The sequence below is a fragment of the Empidonax traillii genome, unplaced genomic scaffold, assembly GCF_003031625.1.
Source record: "Empidonax traillii isolate 1590-97213 ecotype Southwest subspecies unplaced genomic scaffold, ASM303162v1 scaffold11:size2795301, whole genome shotgun sequence".
Lineage (NCBI taxonomy): Eukaryota > Metazoa > Chordata > Aves > Passeriformes > Tyrannidae > Empidonax > Empidonax traillii.
In genome coordinates, this window is record NW_020955204.1 from 231,062 (window position 1) to 238,966 (window position 7,905).

General features: G+C 35.1%; 1 protein-coding gene across 1 annotated transcript in view; it reads right to left on the reverse strand.

The window, feature by feature from the left end:
- FUT8 (fucosyltransferase 8) overlaps positions 1-7,905 on the reverse strand; it is a 92,384-nt gene that overhangs the window by 68,567 nt on the left and 15,912 nt on the right. The window contains exon 2 of the mRNA XM_027885911.1: positions 629-720. The gene's annotated coding sequence lies outside the window, so the exon portion shown is untranslated. The remainder of the gene's footprint in view (positions 1-628; positions 721-7,905) is intronic.

A 7,905-nucleotide genomic window follows, 5' to 3' on the forward strand; every position in this document is an offset into this window, starting at 1 on the left:
TGGTATTGACACTTCTTCATGCTTCTCTCATTTACACTCAACAGACACCAACAAATATATACACCTGGCTTTATATCATATCTTTATAACCTCAGCTCTTTGAACACTTCTGTAGGCTCCCTACAAGATTCTAGCTGCCCATTCCACAAACAAGATCATTTTGGGATATTTAAGGTTCTTCACTAAATTACTCATTATTACTCATAAATTACTCATCTGGCTTCTTTAAGAAATTAGTAACATTGACAAGGACATATTCTTAAATATTTCTCCTGTCCTGCACTGACCACAAGTACTAAATTCTTTGTATTTAGTACATCACATGGTCATACTGGTGCAAGTCCAGTAAACAGAGTTAGCCAAGTCTCTATTCCTGGAATCTGGGCAAAGACCTGAGCAACCCACTCAAATTGATCCTACTTGATCAGTGGCATTGGACTAGAAGATCTCCAGAGATACTTTCCAAAGTCAGCTATAATAAATAAAGGCACTTTTACAGCTTTTGATGTGAAAAAAAAAAAAAAAATTCTAAAATGCATAGCACGGAAATGGTGCAATGTACTTTATCTTTCACATAACAGTAATTTTTTTTAAATCATAACTTCATAATATCTGAAGAACAGCTTACCCTCTCGACAGCAGGAAGTAAACACAACTGCATCATGGAGGTTGAGGGTTAACATGCAATTCCACTATTCCAGCAGTCAGTGAAATTAGTAACTGTTGGAAGGAAAAGAAAGTCCTTTTCATTTCACATTCAAACAAAAGTTTTCCACATTCTATAAAAACATCTTCCTTTCAATTTATTCTTGTATCATAACAGAGAGAAAGAATCTAATGTTTAATTTTAAAGTATTATATTTTCTGATTGTTATTTAACTAATCATGGATTATCCACAAAGATAAATCATTCAATGAGAAAATTTTTAACTACCATCTTGCATTGTATCTAGCTTAGATACAATGTGATCAAGCAACCAAAGAATTAAATCAAAGATTATTTTAGGGTCTGTACTTGATTTAATGAGTAACTTGTACAAGTCAGTCTCACCAGGCCCCGATTTCCCTTGCTAATATTTGCCAACTTCAAAACTATGTTTGAAGTTGATTCATTAATATTTACAGATACTATCAAATTTGCAGCTGAGTGATGTTATACAATTTGAATGCAAGATATAAATCTGCATAATCAATTAAAGCAATTCAGCCATTTAGCAGTTTTGTCAAATAATTGTTTCCCCATCTCTAAGCATTATTCCCTGTTCAAAATAACAGTCTAACTTATACAATGAAAAAAAAAAAAATCCAGGATATAATGTTCATTTTTAATCTTAATATTTATAAAATGAATATAAGAATATCCATGTATATTCTTTCACATATGTTATCCTTTATAAAAATTATATGTTTATGAAACCATGTAAAAAATTAATTTTCTTGCAATCAAAATATTAAAATAGAATAATCACCTAATGTAACTGGAGAAATTACAAATCCAGAGACTTGAAGAAAACAAAATACAGACAAAACTGAATAGCTCGTTAAAAGTATTCCATTGCAGAATACAACTCCCAAAATTTCAAGAAAATTCCTGCTATATTGCAGAAAAACATAAGCTCTCTCCATGACTTCTTAAACCCAAAACACAAATTATCTCTCAAAACAAAATCCTTCTTTGCTCATTTTAGCATTTATTACAGACCACACACATATTGTTCCAAGCCCTGTCTTTTGTGAATTGTAGTAAGACCTTTAGAATCAGAGACTGTTAAGCGGTTGGAATGGACCTTACATATCATCTAGTCCCAACTCCCCCTGCCAAGTGCAGGGACACTTCCGACTACACCAGGTTGCTCAAGGCCTTATCCAACCTGCCTCTGAACACTGCCAGTGTTGGGGCATTCAACCACAGTCAGAGGAAAAAATATCTTCCTAATATATAACCTAAATTTTCCCTCCTTCAGTTTGTATCCACTGTCCTATCACTACAGTTCTTAGTCCCTCTCTGGCTTTCCAGTAGGCCTCCTTCAGGTACTGGAAGATTGCTATGAGGTCTCCACGCAACCTTCTCTTCTCCAGGCTGAACAGCCCCAACTTTCTCAGCCTGTCTTCATAGGAGAGGTGCTCCAGTCCTCTAACCAACTTTGTGGCTCTCCTCCAGGCATGCTCCAGCAGTTCATGTCCTTCTTATGTTGGGGACACCACAACTGCACACAGGACTCCAAGTGGAGTATCACAAGGGCAGAGAAGAGGGGCAGAATCACTTCCCTCAACCTGCTGGCCACGCTCCTTTTGATGTCTTTCAGGATTAAGTCGGCTATATGGGCTGTGAGCACACAATGCCAGCTCATGTTGAGTTTCTCATCAAATGTGCCCTCCATTCTTTTTGACAGACAGCATTAGGGGGCAGAAGGCTTTCTTCTTGCTTGTTCCCAATCAATTTAATGCTTCTCCAAGATGATCACATCAGGTATGACCTCCTAGAGAAAGAGAGACAACTCACACTCCTTGGAATTACCCTTACTATGCTCAGGTCCAGGATTCAAAAAAACTGTGCAGTATGACAGTCAAGAAAATTTCATTACAGGAGCTTGCAACCCAATAAAGAAATTGCAGCAAGGAGCAGGGAACAGGCTGTTTGACCTTTGACATGATAGGAAAATCTTCCAGCAGATCAGAGGGCACTGCACAGGTCACAGTTTAAAGTCACTGAATTAACTGCAACCAAGCAGAAGCAACAGTAGATTCACAAGGACAATGCAGGCAGGGAAAAATTTGGTAAAATAAAAAAAATGTTCTTTTCTTTTTTCTTCCTTATTCACTGAGTTTGCAATACTTAAAATGTTCATTATCCTAACTGTTATTATATAATAAAACTTCACATTTTTTCAAATAAAAAGCATTTGGTTTCTTTTGATGAGATAATGGTAAGGAGAAAGCCTAAGCTGAACCACATCAAAATTATTGCTAATTCAGGGTCCCATGCCCCTGTAGTTACTAAATTTATTTCTACTGAAAAAAACCAAAATCAACAACAACTAAACAAACAAACAAACAAAACCAACTAAAACACAATGGAGTTAAGTATTACTACTAATCCTACTTCAACTGTATAGATCCTGCTCAGAGATAAAAAACAAACAATCAAACCCACCAGTTTAGGTAATTTTCGTATCACAGACCAAACACTGTCAAAATTATGCTACATGAACACCATTGGTTCAGTTGTCACAACAGCAGTGTTCAGAGAAGTCCATACCCATAACACTTGGGGTTTTTTAAGCTAAAGATATACACAGAACACTGACATTAAAAGATTTTAACAGGAGTTAAGAACTAATTGGAAGTAATAACTTTTCTAAACTAGATAAAATAATTACACCGACAATTACGACAAACACAGTTTGAAAATACTAAGTGCTCCTTTGTTTTAGACACAGTAATAAATACAAATGCTCTCAATTTTTGTAACATATTATATTTGAAAGCATGAAAAAAGATACAGTAATTTCTATTTTTTTTTTTTACTATCGATGCAATTTTGAACAAAAGAGGGAATTGTACCTTGAAAGAAAAAGAGCAGCTTACTTGTCAAATATATGCAAGATTCTCTGTCAAACAGACAAAAAGTAATTGATGATTTTTCTTTTAGAAAGATAAGAGAGCCAATTGCAGAAACAATACACTCTTCCAAGGAAATTATATATATATATATATATTTATATATATACATATACATGGACTCATTTTAATAAGCAATGGATGAAGCAGTCTTCAGTTTTACAGCCCATTTTAACTACAAAGATAATACATTAACCAGAAACACAGCAGAGGAAGAAGTTATCTTTTGTCCTATCCAAACTAATGAAATGTCTTTGCAGGTTAAAAATTATATTGGAAAATGAATAGGACAATTACATTACAGCAAAAGTTTATTTTTTCTTGCTTACTTATTGTATTGACTTCATACAACTCTAATCTAATATCGCCGCAGTCAATGATGAATAATAAAAATTCAAACATCAAGCATGATCTTCCTCCAGAGTAGTAAGTTAATAAATTACTGATAGGCCTTGTGGAAACCTCATTCCAAAATGAAAATACAAAGAATGAGAATCTTTGGAAGTAATGAAATAAAAGAACAGACTATGGAAGTTACAAGGACGTAACTTGTATTAAAAAAGAAAGAATTTGTGACATCAAATTGCTTCTTACACTTGCAAACAAAGGCATAACAAGATCTGGGGATTAGAAGTTCAACCTGGATGAATTCTGATCATGAGAAAGGGGAAAGTAGTTCCTAAACACACAAGTATAAAATAGATAAAAGCATCAGCCACTGAAACAAATGCTTTCATTAAGTAATGGATTCTCAGTTACTCATTCTCTTTTAATTGAAGCACCAAAAATGCTTTCAAAAGCCTACAGTAGTTCAATCAAGAGGCTGAAAAGAATTGGGTTTTCTGCCCTGCATTAGTTATATGAGAGTTGATGAAAAGGTGCATTCCTTTTGTAGCAGAACTCAGAACTTATTATGTTCTCAATAGATCACCAAACTGAATATTCCTGATTCTGTAAAATACTTCTGGAGATCAGCAAACCTCTACCATAAAGAAGGCCAATCTTTTTAGCCTATCCAGCTGCATGTCAAAATTTTAACATCATCAACAACCACATAGTATAGCACATATCCTGAGAAGAGAAAGTGCTCAGAAGTTTCCCTGAACAAGACTTGGTGGAACACCCTGCTGAATGTCACTGCTGCTTCAGTAGCTGGGGATTTCTATTAACCAAGAGCTCCTGTGTCAGCATGTCCCCACTGCTGGTCACATGACGTAACTCTAAAATGTGAGCTGCATTTACACCTCATGTAAGCTACAGATTTGCCAACACTTCTCTAGAAGAAGAAACCCCAAGGCATCCTAGCATGACCTAATCAAAATGTATGCAAACACGTTTACTCACTAACCTTTCAGACTACCTCTCTGCCACAACAGTCAGACTTTTTTTTTCTCCAAAAGCCACAAAAAGCCCAATAAAACAAACAAACAAACAAACAAACAAACAAACAAACAAACAAAAGCTATTGCTTTCCAAATTCCTCTGGAATTAAGCTGAACTTCTCAATAGAAGCTAAAAGAACGTTGCTGCTTTTCTACCATTTAAAATACACCACAGTAAGGTCACACCTTTCATCCTGCATGTGATGTAGTTCCATAATTAAGAAATTCACAAAGTAATGAGATGTTCCCTTACACCCAAGATGTTCCTTTGTTCCACAACTTTGTATCAGAACCCAAATTTATCAGTATCAGACATACAATGTTCGTTTTCTGTTTCAGTGCTCTTCTGAGACTGAAGTACAGCTGTCTCTTTCACTTGGGGAAAATTGCAGCTTATGGTCAGTAGAATAATCTCAATGCCTTGGGAAAGGAACAGAGTGGGACAAAAAGCAATGGACAGCCTTAAGCTAATATTTGATGTTTCCATTCTTACTGGTATTTAAGCTCTCCACTAAATCTTTTCCATTAGCTTCCCTATGTCATTCCTTAATGGCTGCAAACATCAGAAGCAAGATCAGACGTAAGATCTTTCTACTTTTGGCTGGTATCAAAGCAACATGCAAAAATCTAATAACCAAGAAACTTAACATCAGTCTGTTCACAACTCAGCTGGATGTTTATAAATCAAGATGAAAAACAGGCAGATGAGAGAGCTGCTGAGTTTGTAATAGTTATGCAAAAATGCATGACACTTGGCAGCCATAAGAAAACTGAAGTGCTGTTTGCAACTAGCAGGTTTTGCAAAATCAAAGCATAGTCAAGACTATACGGTTTTCAGATGCTCGAAAAAGAGAGTCACAGAACTGAGCTAAAAGCCTTTCTTCTTACACATGGCAGGCGTGGAGACTGGGTGATTTGACAACCCGGTAACAAAAATGTCAGAATACAGTTTTGAGTGGGCCACATCAGGGAAAGAATGTCAAATGTGATCATTATCCAAATAATCAGATTTGCTTTGTATCACTATTTTCTAGTTTAAATTGACTGTGGTTTATGCAGTGCTTCTATCAGAACAAGATAAATTTTACCAAGGATTATAAATACTAATATTGCTATATGATAAAGAAGTATTTGCCTTAACTTTAATTCCACTGTGCCACAATATATGGATCTTAAACTGCAAAAATTCCCCTTGGGAATCAAGTTTTCTTCTTCATAGATAGAAAAGTTTTACTTTGGTACACAGAACTTTAAACGCTACAAAGCACAAAAAAACCCTGTATCTAATAAGCTAATTCAAATATGGAAAGTAGTTTATTTGCGTTAACATATAGCTTCATGCTCTCTAATTTACTTTGGTTTACAGCTTTCGTAAAGCTCCATGGCACCAAAACTTGATTGCTTTCCCCATGTGATTCTCACCGTGACCATGGCTCACATGTACCACTCATCTAAGAGCTATTCATTTATTTAAAAGTGAAGGAACTGAAAAACTCAAAGTATTTTGTACAATAATAACGCTATGAATAAAACAGGACTGTGAAAGTTGCAAGTCAAAACCTCACATAATGCTGCCAAAGCCTTTTCCTCTCAAAATTGGTGTGACATTATTAAGGGAAAATGACAGATGAGTTTAAAACTTACTGAATTTAAAACATCTTTGAAGGTATTAGCTTCTTGTTTAACTCCTTTTATGTCAAGTATTAAGTTTACACTATTGCATTTGGAAGTAGGTAGCAAGAGTTGAATTCTGCAGATGCACAATATCTAAATTCTCTGCTGAAGAATTTAGGGACAATCTTTACGAAACAAAGCCTTACCATATCAATGCTAATACAGATTAAACATAGTGTATAGCAAATAAGTTTTACTTAAGACCATTTTCTCTCATACTCTTCTTTTTATGAAGAGCAGCAGCAAACCATCGACAGAAGTCGTAACGTGTGACCAGTCATGTGAAACCAGAGTAAGATGAGGGGCTATCACACAATACAGACATTTCTACAGAAGAAATGTTATAAAAGATGTTTGGATGGCAAACTAAAACGTGAGATGTAACTTTTTACCTGTAGTTTATAAAATGATCAGTATCGGAGCCTAGAGGAAACAAACCTGTTACAGGACACATTTTGCCTGTAAGTGCTCTAATCAGGGAGCTAGCCACTTCTCATAACAAATTCATTAAAAAATCCCAAAATTAAGTTTAGTATATGCAGTAATCACTATGCTCTTCTATGAAATAATAAGGGATTCCTAGCACAAACATAGTTAAAGGCTCCAAAAAGCAGTCTATTCAGAAAACAAGATCAAAGAAATTTTGTAATTGTCTGTAATTTTTATATCCTAATGAAATCTGTGCAGATCAACACTTAGTGTTCATGTTTTAATTTACAACTATACACCACTTCATGTGTACAAGTACTATTTAAAGCACGGGCAGACTGCACTTTTCAAAACAGTGTAATACACAGAAGTGCTCACAGGCTGTCACGTGCTGCTGCTAGTTTAATTCAGCCCTTCTCTATTCAAAGGACTTACTGTTCCTGCTTTGCACCCCTAACTTAGATCCTAATCCTGCAACTAGCATTCCCACTAGCAGCCATACATATCCAAAGCGTCAGCCGCAATCAATACAGGAGAGTTCTCACAGAAACAAAACAGAACCCCATACTACCTACGTGATTTTACACATTTTAATTTTAAAAAAACTGGTCTGAAATATTTTTAATCTTTTCAAAATTATATTCAGTCATCAATTTGGAGAACTTATTCATGTTTCCTTTTTTTTTAATTAAATACATTTTTGTAAGTGATGTCAAATAAAAAACTATTTACTAAATACACTTATTAGAGGGGAAAAAAAAACACACTACATTCTCAGTGCAATAGTGCCTGACCTATT